This window comes from Oryzias latipes, chromosome 14 (assembly GCF_002234675.1).
Source record: "Oryzias latipes chromosome 14, ASM223467v1".
NCBI classification, from domain to species: Eukaryota; Metazoa; Chordata; class Actinopteri; order Beloniformes; family Adrianichthyidae; genus Oryzias; species Oryzias latipes.
Window position 1 is genome coordinate 3994333 of NC_019872.2, and position 21586 is coordinate 4015918.

General features: G+C 44.3%; 1 protein-coding gene across 2 annotated transcripts in view; it reads right to left on the minus strand.

Moving 5' to 3' along the window:
- jade2 (jade family PHD finger 2) overlaps nt 1–18279 on the minus strand; it is a 214962-nt gene extending 196683 nt beyond the window's left edge. Inside the window, exon 1 of one of the 2 annotated variants that reach the window (XM_023962510.1) lies at nt 16495–18279. The gene's annotated coding sequence lies outside the window, so the exon portion shown is untranslated. The remainder of the gene's footprint in view (nt 1–16494) is intronic. The other variant, XM_023962509.1, reaches the window with a different exon arrangement.
- Nucleotides 18280–21586: the final 3307 nt, after the last annotated feature.

Consider the following 21586-nt stretch of genomic DNA (forward strand, 5'->3'; position numbering starts at 1 on the left):
TCTATTATTTTAGCGCCTTTCGTTTCAAATAAAAACACAAAGCGCTTTACATAAATGCAAATAAAATGGTCATAAAATGGAAAACTTAATTCAAGCAGAAAACACAGGACTATCACACAAAATAGGCACCCCTCCCTGACCAGATTCTTCCCTCCACCCACCCAGTTCCCCCAGTATAACCCTGAACAGAAACGAAGAACTGCAGCTTCAAGACAAAGTCTGGCTTGGTACTGCTGTGAGGACAAGTCTGCATGACTTCCTAATAATGAAACAGGAAGGTTTTTTTTCTTCCCATTTCACATTTACAGCTTTTAGAAAGAGCAAAAGTCATCAAACATAAATAAGTGCCATTATTCATGTTATTCTAGTTTCTGAAAGAAAATGAAAGTTTAAGTTAGTTCATCTCAAAGAAACGATTAGCTTCTGAGCGGAAAACTTTGACTGGATATTGACGAGAAAAAGAGTGAATTAATCACGTGCTCAATGGTGACTTTAGTCACAATAAGTCAATTTTGATGATGATGATGATGATGATCCCTCTGCCGGTAGGGTGATCCGCGTTGCGCTGTGGCGTAGAGGAAAAACGCATTTCCTCTTTTGGATATGCTATGAAGCACAAAAGTTTACATTTAAAAGTTTTGAGTTTTTGTTCTTGCGTGACTTTTTTAAATTATAAACCATATTTCCCACTTGCTGGTAGCTACGCACAAACGTGGATGACAGGCGGCAATGGGTAATATCATCAAGCCGTAGTGACATCCCAATTTGAAGACACTATTTTTTCCATTTCTCTCTGCTAGGAGGGATAAATGTAGGGATGGGGAGAAGTCGTAGGGGTAGGGGAGCAATAGAATGTCCACATAAACTACACTCTGATTTTCTATTTTTCTCATTTATGACAGTAGAAAAAATGTGCGTAAACGTTTTCACTCTACGGGCTCACCAAGCAATCTACGACCTTGCCCTTTCCTGCAGTCCACCTGTGTGCCCCATACAGGTCTGCCTATTTCCCCCCACAGACAGCCCATATCCACCCGTAAGGGCAGCTGTGACTAAGGCTTAAGACTAAAAATACAAAAATATTAGTTTCGCCAAGGAAAAGCTATTCCTTCATCCACATTCATATCATTTCTTTGCCTTTTTCTAATAAAGCATAGATCATTTGAACTACCAGCATGACGCCCTTTTTAAATACGGCTTAATTTAAAGTATAAATGGCATTTTGCCGGGCATTCCATAAACCAACGGAGGAATTATACAAGAAGATTCCAGTAAAATAAGATATATATCCAATACACTCAAATATTCATTTACATTTAGCCAGCTAGTACTGCTGCCATTTGAGACATCTGATGCAAGTCGTATTTTCTGTGCATTGCATTAAGTCAGCCAGAAACATTTACAGATAGAAGGTTGACTAATGCACACTGGGAAAGCCAATCGCCCAGGGAGCTAATTAATTGGCTGACTACGACGCCGCCGGGAGCTGCGCGTCTGACTGAAGGCTTAAAGGGGGACTGCTCTCTGAAAAGTGCAACAGATCAAGCCTGGGAAATTGAATCTGAAGACTGCAGGTGGGAAACCAAACCATGTGTCAGCTATTTAACCAGCTCACGGGCTCTGTAAAGCAACCTCTGCACTAATAAAGTTTGGGGAGGTTTATAGCACCCAGATATGAATGGTGAGGCAGAAAATCAGGTGAGAGCAGCTGTTCTTGCTCAGAGCCTAACAGCATGTAGTTAATAGACGACTCTTTTCAGTGGATATCCAACTGCAAGAAACTTTATAGCAGCTCATTCCCACTCAGCAGTGTGTGCTATCTGTTGCATCTTCTGAACAGAGTTCTAGCAGTCATTGGGCTTCCCTTCTGAACTTATTTTTTAGAGGAAAGAATATCTGATTTCAGGTCAAAAAGCACATTTTGGAAATTCTAAACTAGTGGAAGATAAAGTGGGTTGGCCCCCACCACATCCCTTCACGTCACCAGCCTTCACAACGGCTTTAAATACAATTATTATCGGAACATTTTGCAACTTTTATGCCAGCTGTTTAAAAAAACAGCTGTAACTTTACGCTTTTTGTGTCGCAACAGTAATGAAAAATGCTCTCAAGCTGCTGGACAGACTAATACGTACATTTGATCACTTTCTTTTTGGTCATTAGGCGATGCGCTACGCATGGGAACATTTTTTAGCTGCTACAAAATGTCATTGTTCAGAGCTGTCCGCTTTCCATAGCGCCTCTCATAGACCCACTTAGATGAAAATCGTGTTTTTGGTGTTTTAACATGTTCTTGTGGCATTTTTCCGATGATGGAGGACATGTTTATATAAAGAAAATTAAGCTCCAAATTGCTTTTCTGGGTATTTCTTTATTCAAATCATTGTGAATCAGGAACAGACGAAAAAACGCTGTTTGAAAAAGTGCCTATTTGTGATGTGATGTAGACCAGTGTTTTTCAACCTTTTTTGAGCCACGGCACACTTTAAACTTGACAAAAATCCCGCGGCACACCAGCATCCAAAAAAAAGAAAAAAAAACAGAAATTCATGGTCTGTATTGATCGACAGCCCCGCCCGCAATCTCACGTGCATTTTTGTGATAATTGTGGCCGGAAAAGCAGGAAGTTGCGGCTGTTTTTTTCTAAGAGATGAAATGAAAGTTAAATTAGAAAATTTAGAAACTGTTTGTTTGTTGGGGTTTCAAGGCGTTTCGCAAGGACAACTCATTGTGCACCGGCCCTTTAAGCCAATGCATCATGGGAGATGTAGTGTGAAAACTGCCGAAAACTTGCAGAAAGACTCGCGTCAATGAGCTTCATTGTATTGTCCACTTGTTTCACGGTCTGACACCGGACTCTGTGGAAAGCTACACCGCTAAAGAAGAGCTTTAGCTGGTATTTTTGTTAGAACTGAGCGACTTTATCAGCAGAATTAAGAACAAGGAAGTGAAGACTTTAAGCACTTCTGATTGGTCAGACTGATGACATGTGATTAAGCCTTCAAGAATGATTGGTGGAGACAGTTAAAGGGACGGGACTTTTCCGCAAACTGTCATAGCTGCAGCTAACTCGCAGTACCGTCATTCTTATCAAAATTTCTTTAATAGAATTAAATAAACACAAAGAAAAAGTAATTTTAAGATCTCTTATATTCCTAACTACTCAGTGTTTTATTAGGGCCTGTTTGGATGAACAAAGAGCTGATATCCTGGAGATGGGAAATGTTTTTAGATCAGTGAATGATTAATGAGGGCAATTTCTCAACGGCACACTTGACCATCTACCACGGCACACTGGTTGAAAAACACTGATGTAGACAATAACCTGGGCCCCCCTCCTCCAAGTTCTCAGCGATGGGGGGGGGGCATGCTCCACACAAGCTATCCCACCCACAACTCAGAGAAAAATTTCTGACTACTACTGCTCCGCAGAAACTATGTCCTTGAAAAGGACACAGGTCTTTTGATTTAGGCTAAAATTAGCGTAATCGTAATTAAAAGACCACTGGGAACGCTTTGAAAATAAATCAAAATATGATTGGAGTCAAAGTTAAAGAAGGGATCTTTACCGTGACACGGTACCCCACTGTCCTCCAGCTCGCAGATATGTCTGAATGGCTGTGTCCCATTTGTCACTGCGTCCATCCGTCTGTCCGCCTGTAAGCTCGCCATCTGTCTGTCTGTCTCAATACTTGACTCAATGCCTTGCTGCCCGTCTACCCATTTGCCAGCCATCTGTTTCTCTGTCTGCAAGTATGTTGCTCCTATGCTTGGCTTTGCGTCTGGCCTCGTCCTCTCCAGAAGATGACGCTGCATTTGCTTCAGCAACAGCAACGATATGGGCCGGTGTGTTTTTTAGCACTTAGCTCCACTTAAAGTCAGAACAACATCAGTTCCAATGATGGTGATCTATTATTAAGGGCTGCAGAAGCTCAGGAAGCAGCGCCGTCTCTTTTCAGCTGCCAAGTAAAGCACACAGATGCATCAAATAAACAGCAGTAAGTGTTATAGGGCTGGGCATGCATGGAAAAATAAAAAAATAAAACCCTCAAAGCTCTACATCAACCACACAAGCCTGGACATTCTTGATGTGGAACCAGCACAGACTGCCGGTGCTCCTTGAAATGTCAGAGGTCAGTCTGTTTGATAAAGACTTCTTCCATATAAATTGCTTCATAACAAGCTGTCTCACTGAGGCAGAGTTGTGGGTGTGGATGACCGCTTGTCCAAGGAGAATGTTTGTGTCAGTAAATGTAAAAGTGTGCACAGACTGCATAACAAGCTAAAAGTCTGAAGGGATCTTCAAGCAAACCAGGAAAACGGCTGGTTTTCTTCCAATTATTAGCGTCCTGCTTTTATCCCTTTTACTTCTGTTTTCACCCCCTTTCTCTACTTCAACTTTGCATAATGTATGCCATCTCCAGTGTCACGGAGACACTCTTAAAAGGTCCTCTCCATCTGCCAGTCCTGTTTTCATTCCTCCACTTCTCTTTCATTACTCTGTCTGCCTTCATTTTTATCATCTCATCAACTCATTCTCTCCTTCCAAGACGGGATTAAATAGATAACTGGAATCAAAAAGTAACAGGAACCAATCAATGAATTCTGCAAAACAACCAATTTGACACAAAAAACACACACGCTCAGCTACTTTTGGACAGAATCCCTACAGAGAAGGAAGCTAAAACAGAGCGCTTGTGCCGGTGCATGGAACAGGAATAGTACGAGTTCAAAAAATCCAAAATTCAATAACAAACCAAGGAGAGAAAATAAATTAAAGACAAAAAAAAAACGGATGGGGATGTAGGGAATCTGTTGAAAGAATCAAAGGCCGCCTTTACACTGCATGGTTCAAGTGACCCAATTCCGTTTTTTTCCTCTCATGTGGCACAGATCGGATATGACCGTGAACATGTAAGCAGGACAAAAGCGCATGGATTCCGATTTTATCAGATCGGATTCAGGCCTCATTCATATGTGGAAATAAATCGGATACGAATCGGATACGTGCATTTGTGTGTGCCATGTAAGCAGACAAATCGGACATTCTGCAGTAAATGCGAGTCGTACGTCAGTGACGTCAACTCAGGACATAACCAACTGAGATCACATGACTTATTAAGGTGCTTTTGTGCGCTGATGTTGCTGTCAGCGTGTTACCTTTCAGCCTCAGGCATCAGAGCGTAGTCGGAAACCGCTGTTATTTCCGGTCCGGTCCCGGTCGGTAGGCAAACGGTGACTAATCAAGCTGGACACCGTTGCAATGGAACAAGTTAGAAGCCGGTTATTTCTTTGCTTGTGTTGTTGCGGAGTGGGGGCGTGTATGTGATGGGGACCGCGCGTGGTGTGTGTGTGTAAGGAGAGGGGGTGTGAGTGCGGAGTGGGGGAGTGTCGGACAACCGTAGTAAAAAGAAGGTGTCTCCCCCAAAAGAACTGTTTTGGAGTCTTTCTTAACCCACTCTGGAGGCTGAGGGTTTCGAACGGGAAAGTGAACCCCGAAGGAGAATCCACCTTCGGCCCTGGAGAAAATCTCCCGTGTGTTTCTGACCACGGTCGGAAAAAGAGAAGTCATCGCGCAGGAAAGGTTCAGCACTTGGATCAAACTGTTAGTACAGCACGTCTGCAAACACTTCTTCATTCAAAACTCAGAGAGAGCACATAAGACAACCGCGTAGCCCCTTTTTTCCTCTCCCGCGCATCCCCTCAGGAGCACCCAATACAACGCCTCCTTCCGTCGCTGCGTTGCCTCCATGACAACCGCTGTCACAAAAGTCCGAAGGAGGTCCGCGGAAGGCAGAAATGCTGCTACGTAGTCCTTGGAACGTCTACGATTGATAGTTTCAGCATTGTATAGTGTAAATGCAAAAATCGGATACGGGTCACTTTTAAAAGGTGATGTAAGCGGGTCGTCAAAAACATCGGATATAGTAGGAAAATCAGATATGGGCAACAAGACCTGCAGTGTAAATGCGGCCAAAGTGTTAGCTTGTATGCAGGAAGAAAAACCTGTGATGTTAGGAATCCTAGTATTTTCCTGATCATCAAACACAATAGCGCACTCATGCACTAAAAGACTCCTGCATGCAAAGGCAAAATGGTTCGCCAATAGCGATGAACAGGAAAAGAAATAACACACATCAAACATCCGCATCAGAGCCACGCCAACAGCTGTGCAAGACCAAACACAGCAGACCCCAACCAACATCCCAGCATGAAAGCCAAGCATTAGCATTATTCTGCTACCATGTCGCCAATCCAACTTCACACACTGACATTTTAAGCACAAATGTGTTCTAATTCATGCTTTCAAGTCGTAATTTACTGAATCATCCTCATCACCAGGCAGGGATCATTCAGGTAGAAGCAGATTTCTGGATCAATTTGGTTCTAAGGCTAAGTAAAAAAAGAGTGAGTTTGAGTTACTATCAAAAAAATCTGCTCGTAGATTCAAAGATTTAACAATGTGATGGCTGCACAGTGATGTGGTGGTTGCTCGCCTGCAGTGAGAAGGCCCTGGTTCAAATCCCGCTGTGTGGATTTTGCATGTTCTCCCCGCGCATGCGTGGGTCTTATCGGAGATCCCCGCCTTCTTCCCACAGTCCAGAACAACAGTCCCAAAAACATGCTTCATAATTGGTTAATTGGCATCTCTGAATTGCCCCAAGATGTGAATGCGAGCGAGTGTGTGGCCCTGCAACAGACGGGCCACCTGCTCAGGGTGTAGCCCGCCTTTTTCCAACAGTGGCTGGGTTGGCCCCAGAAACCCAGTGACCCCCAAAAGGGATTAAGCAAGGCATGTTTGGTGGACGGACGGACGGACGGACGGACGGACGGACGGATGGGATTTTATAGAAAGTACATTTAAACATTCAAGATTTACCTGTTAAGTTGTTTTGTCTAAAGGTTTTGGGTCCAAACTGGGGGGAGGGGGGGTTGAACAACAGTTCATCTTGGCACATCTCTGCAAACCAACGAGGGATACTCTGCCCTCACCCAATAGTGGCTGGGATAGGCTCCAGCGTCCCTGTGACCCCAAAAGGGATTCAGCAAAATTGGAAAATGGATGGATGGCGCAAGAAAGATCTATCTGTACTCATGTCTTTATGCATCATTTCCTTTCATGATTATACTTGGGACACCTTCATAGTATTTTTATGAACAGGGAACCATGGACTGTACAGCCTGTACATCATTCTTGGATCTCAGTGTGTCTGTATGTTTATGTTGTATTTATGTTTTTTTATGGATTTTCTACTGCTGTGCGAAAGAGATTAGAAAATGTACTTCTAAACTTCTCACAAGAAACAATCAAATGTACCACTGGTGGACCTTAAAGACCTTTTGTGCACAGAGGAACCCAAACAAAGTGAGAGCTCAAGCACAAAAGTAAAAAAACCCACAAATAACCCAAAGTGAAAAGATAGGCACCGCATGCTGTGCTCAACTTTCCAGCCAGGAGCTTTAATGCTCAACTCACGACCTCCTTCCTCCCTCACACACTAGCATCTCATGACTGACTGGAAGGCGCTGAGCCACTTAGGAGCAGGCATGAGTCACTGTGCTGCTGATATCACCATCACCATTCCCATCAGCCCTTGTCCCCGTGGACCCCTGCTGCTCGCTCCGTGGGGAAGAGAAGAATGGGAGCTAGCTCATAATGTCAACTAGATAGCACTGTTGGCTCCTTTAGGCAAGTTCATTTTAGTGATACTGCTCCCAGGGGAGCCAAAACTCCTCAAGAAAGGAGTAAAAACCATAAACTGCAGCTTTATTCAGTGTAAAACATCTGCAATGAAAGAAACTGACTTTTTATCTTCAGTTCAAGTTTGCCAAAGGACGCTTGCTTCACAAACAGCGTTACCCATCAGCCCTCTCTTCTTTCATTCACTTATTTGTCTCCACCCATAATTGTGTCGTTTCAACGGACAAAAACACAGAAGAGCAAACATCAATTCTGTTTTATAGGTTTGTTTTGAATTTTTTAAGATTTCTGAATAGAATGTAACTTTGTGGGTTGATGCGGAGGTTTAAATGAAGATAGAGCTTTAAAAGTGTTTAAATGTTGGATTCAACTTTTCTTTGGGGGGTAATGTACTGCAAAACCATTAATGGGTGGCATTCAAACTAAAGTTTGTGAATCAAGACAATGTCATGCATTGCAGGTGGAAAAATATACTTGAAAAAGGCAAAATAGTCAGGTTAGCATGTTGGGTTAATGACAATTGGCTGAGGGTGAACCACAGCGAGGGGCGTGTGTTGTGTGCACTTAACAAAAAATAAGTGTTTTTGTTTCGAAAAACTAGGGATGCGTCAAAGTGAAAATTTGTGGCCAATACGGCTTTAGCCACAATACGGAATATTAAATGTGGATGTTCAGGTTTTTATTCATTTTTTTAAGTACAGCAGTACAACGGAGTTTTAGGGCCAGTTTACAACAAAAAAATGTTTTTAATTAAGACTTTTAAGTCGTAAATTTACGAGAAAAGAAAGTTATAACTATTAAATTACGAGATTTTTTCACATAAATTTACGAGTTACAAGTTACGACACTTAAAATCTCGAAATTTTACCTTTTTTTTCTTTTTTGTGGCCCTAAAATTCCGTCGTACAGCAGAAATAGTCCAAAATAAATTTGTTTTTCAAATTAAATAATTGATTACATCTCAGATAAGCACACATTTGAGAAGTACCACCTGCTTGCTACCGTGAGGTTCAATGAACTCCACAAGCCTCCAAATCCAATGTCTTCCACAACTCTAAACGGCTGCTCATCTAAAAAACTGCAAACTGCAGTTCTTCTGTCACTCGCAACCACTTTAAAATACCTCCACACTGGTGACAATTTAAAGTAGGCGCATGATCATGGGTGCTCATTGGTTAGCCAAACTTTTTGAATCATTGCGTCACACGCCACTATCCACAGAAGGACGAATGTGGCTTTTTTTCCAATATTTGGACAAATATATTGAGTTAATCAGTGCATCCCTACATTGAAGAATCATTAATTCATCTTCCAAACTTGTTTTGTTCCTTTTGGGGTCCCGGGGCTGCTGGAGCCTATCCTGGCCCCTCACAGGCCAAGGCATGGGACATCCTGGAAAGGTCGCTAGTCTGTCGCAGGGCTACTTTATACAATGCCTGAATGAATGCCGGAAAAAAAAAAAACATTCTTAAAGACCCCAAAATACCAGGTTTTAATGTTTGAAGCCTTTATATCAAAGATTTTTTTGTTGTTGCTTAAAATAAAAAGCGCCAGTAAGAAAAATACAGTTTCTCTGTCAAAAGGCATTTCATTTCCTGATTTTAAATGCCAAAATAAATAATAAATATCTAGATGGTATCTATTTCCGTCAACAAATTGGACTGTATCGTGTCTTCACAAAGTTGGTTGAATCTTTCATTTATCACATTGTGGACCATGTATCAGAATGCATATCAAATCATGTGAAAGGCAAAGATACATACCTCTACCAGGGATGGGTCAATATAGATTTTTTTCCGGCCGATACCGATATTTCCCCTGGAACTGTGGCCGATAGCTGATATTTGCCGATATGGATATTTAATCGTCAACAGTAACACAAAGTTTAGATTTCCTTTTTGTGTCTTTATCAGAAATTCTCAACTTTTCTTTTACTGGACAATCACATTGTACTTGACCTTCTTAACATACAGCAAAAGATCTCATAGGAACAAGGATCACTTTCAAACTTTCACCTACATATATCTGTACGCATTCAGACTCTTTATTGAATACTGGACATAACTGTGAACCAAAAGCTCCCCATTGCCAGGGATCTATCAGGAACAACACGTATCCGTATCAAAAAGAACATTTCCCTGAAAACAGTCAATTACTGACTATGACTGCGAACATACGCTTCCCAATCTATTAGGAACAAGTCTACGTTTCAAAACTAAAGTGTTTCTGAAAACAGAAGAATCTCAGTAGATTTTAAATGTCAGACCAATACAGATAAACTCAAATTATGCAAATATCGTCCAATTCCGATACTGGCACAGATATATCGCCCATCCGTAACCTCTACAAATACTATTTTTACTTTTGGTAACTAATAATCTTATTCCTGTTTGGAGAGTAATGGTCTCCGGCTATTTTCTCAGAAATGTTTGTTTCAACTGCAGGCATGAAGAAAAGAAAGGCAGAAGAAAGAGAGCATAGAGTGAGAGAGACTACGAATATCAGGAATGAGGAAGGACGATAATGACAGCACATAAACTACTTTAATACACAAACACACACACACACAAACACGCACACACACACACACCAGTGCACAGAAAATTGGAAAACCACCAAACAAATGAGCCTCAAGAATCAAATAGATTTTCTTTATCACCTTGCAGACTTCAGCCACCAGAACATTAAGATGATATTTATTGATACTGCCACAGCTCCTGCTGCATTAAAGGTGTGGGGATGAGTGAGTGCAAAAAACAGAGGGATGGGAGGAGAGTTAACAAATAAAAAGGAGAGGCTGAGTTCCAAAGGTTTTTATTTTTTCCCTTCCCTCTTCATCTCCCGAAATCTGCTGACCAACAACCAAGAAGAAGGTGATTTGGAGCCAGGGAGGCTGGGATTCTGCCAACAAGCCAGGACAAGAAAGGGCAAAAAGGAGGAGAGCAACAGCAGCACACAGCGTGATGGAGGACTGATCCATACTCACTGTCTCTACCAGTTCATTAGATTTGGAAGGGACTTTCAGGGGAATAAAAAAAGATGGGGAGGATGAGAACTCCACTTTTTATTACGTCAACCACCATTTCAATGTTTCACTTCCCTCCTTCCACGCCACCTGTCATCAATTATTTTACTTATTTAGAGAGAAAATCCAGGATATTCATAAAAGAGAGTGAAAAAAAGGCTCATTTTCCCTTTTTGGTCTGTGGCTGTTCCATGGTTTGACATACTGATTCTGTTAATGTGAAGGGAGAGGGGTGAACATCCAGAAAGTCTTTCCATCAGCAGCTAAGGAAGCATCAGCCAGTCTGTCCATCAAGCAGAACCCATCATCACAGAAAGAACTGATCCAAGAGCAGGTTTAACCGCAATTCTCACAACAAATTAGGATCCTTTAAGTATCTAAAGAGTCAAGTATCGGGCTTTAAAGAAAGAGCAAGCATCCAGAAGAGTCTCAATCAGCAGTAGAAGGGATGAACCTTAAGGTGTTATCCAAAAACAGTGATCAGTTATGTCAAAAATAAATAATCCATACATTTTTCAAAGCCTCGCTCGCCTACATTAGATTTCAATGTATTTTTATTTTGTCAAAAGACTGTCCCTTAAATATTTCCCAAAGGCTGAAAGCAGGATGGAGCTGATCAGGCTGCAACAAATTTACACTCTGAGTCAATTAGAGACGCCAACTGCTATCCAAGCCGCAGCTGCTGAACACAGTTCCAACACAGCCTTTGGTGTTTGCAGTCTCTCTCATTTCTGACTAATTAAACAAACTAAACAGAGATCGGGTTGAGGGACTTAAAAAGCAGCTTCTTTATTGGTTTTTGGAGTTTGAATCTTCAAGAAATTAGTAAACTTTTTTGGGTTTTTTTACAGTCAAACACACTAAAGGCTTTGCATCAAAAACTTTTAATGTTAGTTTAACTGAGGTGGTGTGACTGCAGCCACAGGGTGGCAGTCTTACAAAAAAGTGAATAACAACTGTCTTTAAACAAAGACAAAGACGAATTTAGACAAAGTGTTATTGATCAGTGACGGTGCATTTCATCAATTTATCACTAAATGTGAAGCAGTCCAAATGTACAATTAGTATAATTCTTTAGCATGGCTTAAAAGTCCTTTCAACACTACACGCTGGACTTTTTGTCATTTATTTTTACACTCAACTTGCTAAAAGAGGCGTGGTCACCTTCACATGGCGTGACCATTGAATGCACATGAGAACAGAACAGAGAAAGACTTGATTCTGGCACCAACGAAGTGATGTCAAATCAGTTGCCATTTTTTGCAGTGCAGACGTCGCCATGTTGGAACCAGATGATGTCAGTAAATGTCAGTGATTGGTGCGAGCCGATCTGACGCTACAGACACGCCTAACATGTGACATGCATTCAAGAACGGGCTAAACGTGGCTTCTTGAATGCACCTTTAGCCCATGGTGTTCACAGTGGAGAAGCAGGGAGGGGCTTCTTCTTTTTTTTCTACCGTTTACAAGCTCATGTCCACCACCTACGGGGAGAGACTTAGTTGCACTCAAAGTGATGCAAATCATGTGAATCTCGCTCCAGCCTTTTTTCTTACACAGCTCTATTCCAGTGCATGAAAGACTTGGTAAATGGACACAAACCACAACTATCAATTTCTCCTCCATGATCACACGTCAAACAGTCGACACTTCCATGAATTAAAAGGGACACCATCCATATGTCACTACCAAATCTGAGTCCCTGATTGGTCAAAACGCATCCCGGTTTAACGTGCAACGCATGTTCAATGGCTGTGCACTTTAGACGTAGAGGACGCAAACGATTGCTAAAATTTAAGTAGCTGCGTGTGAACATTTTCATTGGAACGTGTGTAGCCAAGGGCAGTGTGAACATAGCTTCGGTCAGCGTTTCTATGGCAACCAGTCTCACCAATCAGGAATGAGCCTGTTAGAAATCCAAGGCCCTACCATTTGAAAGCGGGCTGCACCAAAACTGTCAAATGTTTTGACATAAGACCACCTGCTTTTAAGCGTAGGCATCTGATTGGCCAGTTTATAACTTGAATAATTTGCACTACGGAAAAATATTTATTTTAAAAACAATTAGGATTAGCAAGAACATGTTTAAAAATAACAAAGTTAGCAGAGCCAAGGTGGTTATTCTGACAAATATAGTGACTCAGTAACAGCTCAATGGAAATGTCAATGGAAGTCTTTGGGATTTCTGGTTCTTGGAGCCAGCTTCCTGTTTGGAACGTGAGGGGGAGGAGTCACTCAGTCCAGTTCCCATTAACAGTCATTGGGTGTGACCCAACTTTTTGTTTGTCCCACCTCTATAGCCATTATAGGAAAGGTCAGGTTGAGGTCATGCCATTCCAGAAAGACAACATGTGGGGAGACAAAAGTTTAAAATCAACAATAATAATAATGAAGTAGTTCTTAAAAAGGCCTATATCATGCAAAAATCAACTTTTCAAGCTTTTATGTGTATTATAATGTTAATTCCTGACAAAAGAAACCCCAAAGTGGTTATTTTGATCAGTTTATGAATTTCTTAGCATTCCTCTAAAAACCTGCACTCTGAGCACCAGCCCCTCCCACTTCATGAAAATGAGCGGGTTCTCACATTGTGACGTAAAGAACGGTGAGAACCGCCCCTTCCAGGAAGAGTCTGCACTGCCAGCTCCGCCCCCCAGGCTAACCTTTAAAACTAATGACTCAAATGACCACTCCTTTAATTTTATTATAGTTCATTATTGTAAAGTTAGAAGGTATTTATATGTCAAATATTAAACTGGTACAAACTAAGAAAGGTGATGGATAATATTGTTCAGTGCAAACTGCCGTCGTGCCAGTAAAGAGTTGGTTTTTGGGTCTTACATCCAAGTAAACATGTGAAACACATGTTTAAGGCAATCTTATTGCAGACAGTGAATTAATGCATTTATTATAGGAATAACAGGTCAATCCATGTACAGGAAAAAACTATTTAAAATGCCAACCATCAAAGTTTAACAATCTCATAACTCAAATAATAAAGCCTCATATGACTGAAATAACTTCAAAGATGGGGATGACGTCATTTTGGAATTTTTTCTCATTAAAAAATAGAAAAGAGTTAATAAAATATGTGTATTTTTGTGCTGCATTTATATACTGTGTAGGAGTTCATGAAACTTTCAGTGCACCGGCATCTCAAATCTGATTGTTAAACATCCATGTGGTTAATGATTCATTCAATGAGAGGAAATTGTGACGTGAAAAAGAAAAAAACAAGAACAAGGCGAACAGAATGATAGGCTCGGAAACGTATGTTCTGATGACAAGACTGCAGCATTACAAAAGAAAAAAATCAATGATTAACATCTGAAAAAGCCATCTGCAGCACAAAAAGCATCCACTGCTGTCAGTCAACAGGGAACACGCTCTGCCGGTCCAACAGCGACAGCAGCCCTCCTTCCAATCAAGAGTATTTACATCCGTTATGTGGAGTGCAGGGAAAATGATCGTTCACTCAGCGAGCTGAGTCACAGAGAGACACAGAGGAGAAGGGGGGGGCGAATATTTAAAAGCACAGCATCTCCTCGCCAGGTTGCTGGTCATGGCCTTCAGCAGGTCAGCGTGGATGGACAGGAGGACCACAGTGTATAAAAACGCACCCACTTTGTGATGCCAAAGGTGTAAAATACAATAAAAAAGAAGCCAACCAGTCAGAAATAATCAACACTCCCAGCAACCAGTAAGTGATATTTATCAGTTCTGCAGCTAAAGTGTCATTTAGCAACACATACATAGAAAAACTCATATTTGCAAAGTTTTCTATGGTCACAAAGAAACAAAAGCTGTTTATTCTAATATAATATAATCTGTGGGATTATGTGAAGTCCTGTTTTATGACACTGTAAAACAGGCAGCGTCATGGCAACAAACCCGCCCCCACTAGACAACCAAGACTCAGCTCAGCATGTGGTAATACTCCTGCAGACGGCGTGCTCCAGAGTCAGGCAGAGATGCAGTCACCCAACATGCCTGCAGGCAGCACCTGCATCAATGCCTCTCATCCCATCAGATCCCACGCTCTTCCCTGCGGTCGTCCTTCTCCACGCATGCGTGTGTGCATGCCGGCGTGCATGTGTCTGAGAGAGATTGAGGTTACGGTCTGTGTGACGTCAGAGGTCCATTCACGAGCAACATCCCTCCTCCTCCTCCTCCTGACAACGTAGCTCCTAATGCGATACCATGCATCACGTGGGGTCCTTACCCCCTTTTCCATCCAATCACAGACCAGCGCTTAGAAACAGGAGCACACATAAACACACGGGCAGAGCTCCGTGCACACACGTGTTTGGACACATGCAAGGCTTAAGGGCTTTTTAAGCATGCGAAGCCCCTTTAGACTGCTCTGACGTGAGATGACGAAGGGGGGCGAGGAAGAAAAAACATAAGTTTAGATGGATGTGAGGTCTGTGTGCAGGGATGGAGGGCAACATGATCCTGGTGTGCTCCAGTTTGGTACCAGCCGCTCTGCTCTGCAAACCAATTACCAAGCAGAAAGGCAGAAGACAGCAGCACTTCAGAGGAGATATGAAACACCAGAAGGGGATAGAGTTATGCCCCCACACACCATGACTCATCTCTGGTTGCATACCCAGCCGGGAGGAGGGCTGTGTCTGTGAGTGTGCACGTCTGAGAGAGTGCACACAAACACACACACACACATCGGCTGCTCTGTGCTGGAGCATGACTTCAGAGGGGAGACAGGGATGTTTCCGTGTGTGTGTGTGTGTGCACGAGGCGCGCATGTGGAGGTCTGCTGCAACGACTGGGAACATTTACGAAATCCCCGCCAGACGATTCCTGACTAATTGATTCAAGGCCAACGTCGCCTTAAAAAAACAACAACAACAACAGCAGCAGAAAAACGACAGTGCTGTCCATCACCGTCAGACCTTCCACGGTCTCCAAAGCGTCGCATTCGTCCTGCAGCATCTGCATGCAGAGCTTCAGGTGAGGATGCAACAGTCCTCCAGCTCCGGTTCACAGATGGAGCCCTGACTTTGAGGAGGTAAACAACCCCCCCTCCCCACTCACCCCCACCCCCATTAAGCCAGCTAGATCTGCACAACACGAAGCAGCAGCAGGAGGAGGAGGAGGAGGAGGAGGAGGAGGAGGAGGAGGAGAGGATGATGTAGCAGAGAGGAGTTGCTCTAATTTCTTGAAGTGTGCATGCGTGCTCAGCCTCCCTAAAATCACCCCCCCCCCCCATCTCTCTCTCTCTCTCTTGTATGCTGCCTCTTGTTTATTATTATTGAGGAATGAAGAAGATGTGGTGGTGCCACCACCCAGCCACCAGCTCTACAACTTCTAGCTGGTTAACCCCCCCGCAAAAAAAAAAAAAGAATCTGTTTGTTTTCTGTTTGGAGAAATAATAAATATAAAATATATTTTAAAAAAGTGAACCCCGCTTGGATGTTCTCCACCGCGCGGACTCTGTTTTTTTTAATCAAGTTTCCCCGGTTAGTTTCCGTCGTCGACGCGCACGTGCTGCGCTCGCGACTTCCCCCTCCCCTCCACATCCCCCGTATTGGGCTCACGTGCACGGCTCGCAGAGAGTGACACAAGCCCGATGTTAAAAAAAAAAGTGCGTGCAGAGCAGAGCCGCTGCCCTGCTGCTAGCCTAGCACTCATAGCGCCGTTAGCAGCAGCAGCAGCAGCGGAAAGTGGACTTTACTTTCCACAGTCACTCCACATTCCCACGTCAAAAAAAAAACAAACTAACAAAAACATTTGATGTTGCTGTGTTTACCTTGATGGCGGCCAGCACGCGGAACACGGACGTCCTTGGTGGCGGACGGCGAGGTTAGGAGATCATCGGGAGCGGGGCACATGAAGGTAAACACAATCCGTTTGCCCACTCGGTGCCCTGGCAGGCTGCTAGCAGCGCCGCTAAACCCCCCCACCCCCCACCCCCGACACTTGAAGCGCACGGGGGTGACAGGACAGTCCCTTCCCCGCCCCTCGCGGCGCGCGCGCGCTGACAGCGCGTCAGCCCTGCAAAAACAACGAAAATAAACCTCCAAAGTGGCGGAGAATCAGTGCCTCGCAGGTCCGGTGGCACCGCTGCTCCTCCTCCTCCTCCTCTTCCTCACGGTGTGGCAGGCTGCGAGGTGCGCACCGCACGCAGCTCAGAGCAAAGCATGTCGCATTTCCCCAAAAATAAATGAAATACAAAGAAGCCCTCGCGAGGAGCCAAAAAAATCCTCCAGCTGTGCAGAAACTGTGCAGAAATATAAATAAACAAACCCCCCAAAAATTGCGATAAAAATGCAAACGATGAGTCAGAAAAGATTACAAGCCAGTTTCGCAACGTCCCTCCTTCAGAAATCAGACGCAGCTCTCCTCGTCTCCACTTGCTCCTCCACTTTGCCTCCTCCTCTCCTCCTCCTCCTCCTCCTCCTCCTCCTGTCCCGCTGTGCCCGCGCGCCGCCGCTCCGCACAAACGCACGGGCGGCTCTCGCCTCGCAGCCTCTTCTTCACCTCCACCACCCCTCTCTGCGCCCACTCCCAAGAAAGGCGGCGGCAGGAGCAGAGCGGAGAAACGAATCGGCTCCTATCATGAGCTTGAAAACTCTTTTGGCGCCATATTTATGGCGTACTTTCAATTCACGGCTACCGCAAACTGCACTTCCTCCTCTGCAAATGCAAGATCAGTGCGCCTCGGAGAGGAGAGGATGGGCATCGACGCGTCACCTGGCACAAAAAATGAAGGCACAATTCAAAAAATCCTGCACAAATTAGAGAAATGTGGAGATATTTTGAAAAAAAATATACACCTCTAAATAATCATTTGAATTTGTAAAGGACACTTTGCACATTTGCAAAACTTTGACTCTTTTATGACATTTAAAATGCAAAAAATGCCTGATTATTGCCTTTTAATACTGGATGACACTACACTCTTCAAAATTTTAAGGCCAGTTAAGAAAGTGCAAGAACTTTCATTCATCACATCTAGACCTTTTTTCTAATATCCTGTCAAGGTGTCCTGATGGAAAAGGCAAAAAAGCTCAATGTCCTTGCAGGTGGCAGGGTTGTTGAGCCACCAAGGGGCAGATCCACAAAAAAATTCACCAGCACTGAGCCAGAGGATCCAAAGGACTGGGATGGTCCTCGACTCAGATTAAGACCACCACTGGTGCTGACTGTTGTGTAATGATCAGATGGCATCTGCAAGATAATGGGTTCAAAAAACGTCTTCAAAGGGAATGTCTCCATCAATGCCACTAAATTGTCTAGAAAACCTAACATTGAGCATTTAAAAGTGGAAGAAAGTTCTTTTGTCTGATGGCAACGTTACTGACAAAGAGATCCCACCTGAAATCTTTTTACACGGCACAGTGGAGGAGCCATCATGGTCTGGGATTCTTTTTCCAACAATGAATCTATGTGGAGATGTTGCTAGGGGCATCCCTCATGACTGAGGGCCCTTGTCTGTGTGGTGATGACTGCCTGGGTTTTTCAACAGGCGCCCGCCTGACACGGGCCATGGATGCTCGTCGTGAAGCCCTCTTCCGCACTCGGCACAGCCTTCCCAAAAGCCTTTTAGAAACATCAAGCAGAAGAATCAAGAATGCTCGAGCTGCTCATCACTGTTTTGTTTGGACCCTTTCATTTTAATTTTCTTGGAGATGCAGATGCACTGATGACCGAGTGGAGCCGTTTGCCTTTTCAACCAGCCTGGAAGTCTATCTGCACCCGCTAAGGCAGGGATGTCAGGTGCACAAATGCTCATTTCATCTGTATCAGGTAGACAGATGATGGATGGATGGATGGATGGATGGATGGATGGATGGATGGATGGATGGATGGATGGATGGATGGATGGATGGATGGATTCATGGATGGATGGATGGATGGACGGACGGACGGACGGACGGATGGATGGACGGATGCATGGATGGATGGACGGACGGATGCATGGATGGACGGACGGACGGACGGATGCATGGATGGATGGACGGATGGATGGATGGATGGATGGATGGACGGATGCATGGATGGATGGACGGACGGACGGATGGATGGACGGATGCATGGATGGATGGACGGACGGATGCATGGATGGATGGACGGACGGACGGACGGACGGATGGATGGACGGATGCATGGATGGATGGACGGACGGATGCATGGATGGATGGATGGATGGACGGACGGACGGACGGATGCATGGATGGATGGACGGATGGATGGATGGACGGATGCATGGATGGATGGATGGACGGACGGACGGACGGACGGATGGATGGACGGATGCATGGATGGATGGACGGACGGACGGATGCATGGATGGATGGATGGATGCATGGATGGATGGATGGATTCATGGATGGATGCATGGATGGATGGATGGATGGATGGATGGATGGACGGATGCATGGATGGATGCATGGATGGATGGATGGATGCATGGATGGATGGATGGACGGATGGATGGATGGACGGATGGATGGATGGATGGACGGATGCATGGATGGATGGACGGACGGATGCATGGATGGATGGACGGATGCATGGATGGATGGATGGATGGACGGACGGATGCATGGATGGATGGATGGATGGACGGACGGATGCATGGATGGATGGACGGATGGATGGATGGATGGACGGATGCATGGATGGATGGATGGACGGACGGACGGATGCATGGATGGAAGGACGGATGCATGGATGGATGGATGGATGGACGGACGGACGGACGGACGGACGGACGGATGCATGGATGGATGGATGGATGGATGGATGGACGGACGGACGGATGCATGGATGGATGAATGGATGCATGGATGCATGGATGGATGGATGGATGGATTCATGGATGGATGCATGGATGCATGGATGCATGGATGGATGCATGGATGGATGGATGGATGGACGGACGGACGGATGCATGGATGGATGGATGGATGGATTCATGGATGGATGCATGGATGCATGGATGGATGGATGGATGGACGGACGGACGGATGCATGGATGGATGGATGGATGCATGGATGGATGGATGGATGGATGGATGGATGGACGGATGCATGGATGGATGGATGGACGGATGGATGGATGGACGGATGCATGGATGGATGGACGGATGCATGGATGGATGGATGGACGGACGGATGCATGGATGGATGGACGGATGCATGGATGGATGGACGGACGGACGGATGCATGGATGGATGGATGGATGCATGGATGGATGGATGGATGGATTCATGGATGGATGGATGGATGCATGGATGGATGGATGGATGGACGGACGGACGGACGGATGCATGGATGGATGCATGGATGGATGGATGGATGCATGGATGGATGGATGGATGGATGGACGGATGGATGGATGGATGGACGGATGCATGGATGGATGGACGGACGGATGCATGGATGGATGGACGGATGCATGGATGGATGGATGGATGGATGCATGGATGGATGCATGGATGGATGCATGGATGGATGGATGGATGCATGGATGGATGGATGGATGGACGGACGGACGGACGGACGCACGGACGGACGGATGGATGGATGGACGGACGGACGGACGGACGGACGGACGGATGGACGGACGGACGGACGGACGGACGGATGCATGGATGGATGGATGGATGGACGGACGGACGGACGGACGGACGGACGCACGGACGGACGGACGGATGGATGGACGGACGGACGGACGGACGGACGGACGGACGGATGGATGGACGGACGGACGGATGGATGGATGGATGCATGGATGGACGGACGGACGGACGGACGGACGGATGGATGGATGGATGGAGAGGGCCGTGCTTTTTTGCTCAAAGTGAACTGAGGCGATGAAGGGCACAGAGAAGGGGTTTCTCTGGCACACATTCAAATGCAACAGCAGCATCCCACACATTTCAGGTGCCTGCAGTGTCCCCTGGGAAAACAGCCTGGGAGCGTCCCGGCGCCCCTCGGGATGGGAACTGAAGCCGTTTGCTGCCTGATGCCATGCACACTTTATTGAAGAAGTACTCGGATCTGGTTCAGACCTACTCTGAGTACAAGTTTGTGGAGATCACAAGGAAACCAGGACAAACTGCAGATGATGGTTCTAAAATCCAGACAGTTGCTTAGAATTGTTTTATCAAAAATAACAAACTATTTGTGTTAGAAAACAATGCAAAGTTTTAAAAAACATGCTTTTATTTTGTGATTCCTCAGCGCTTTTATTGTCTCTTCATGCACTTTCAGAAAACTTGGAAGCGAAACTTCATTCTCCCTGTATCATGATCCCCGATCCTCATTTATCCAACCGTTAAAGCAGTAAAGCTATGTTAAAAATACAGAGAAAAATATAAATATCACTGTGCATCAGTGCTTTTTTTATTATATCTGTTATCATTATTATTTTCCTGCACGAATCAAAGGACTCCTTTGTGATCACCTGTCATTTACATTTTATAATCATAAATAAACAAAGGTTACACTGGAAAATGGGTAAAAGTGTGAAACTCTGCTTGTAAGAAAACATTGGTTGTAAAATAGCGTTCATTTTTAAAGCAGAAATTCATTTTAGACTCTTTAAACTAAAAAAAAAATCATTCTTGTCTTGTTTATCTGTTTTGTGGGACGAAGTTTTGATTCTTTTTCCATATTTTTTTCATTTGTTATTAAGGTACAGACATCAATTTCAATTAATTAGGACACAATACAAACTTTTAGTTGTTTTAATTTTAGTTTTCACAAACAGCAGATCAGACAGATGTGTTAACTAGCTTGAACGGCTGAGATCTGAGCTTCTTTTTTAACCGATTTATCATTTATTGGTTGTGAAACCTGATTGTTTCAGATATAAATATACAAGAAGTGT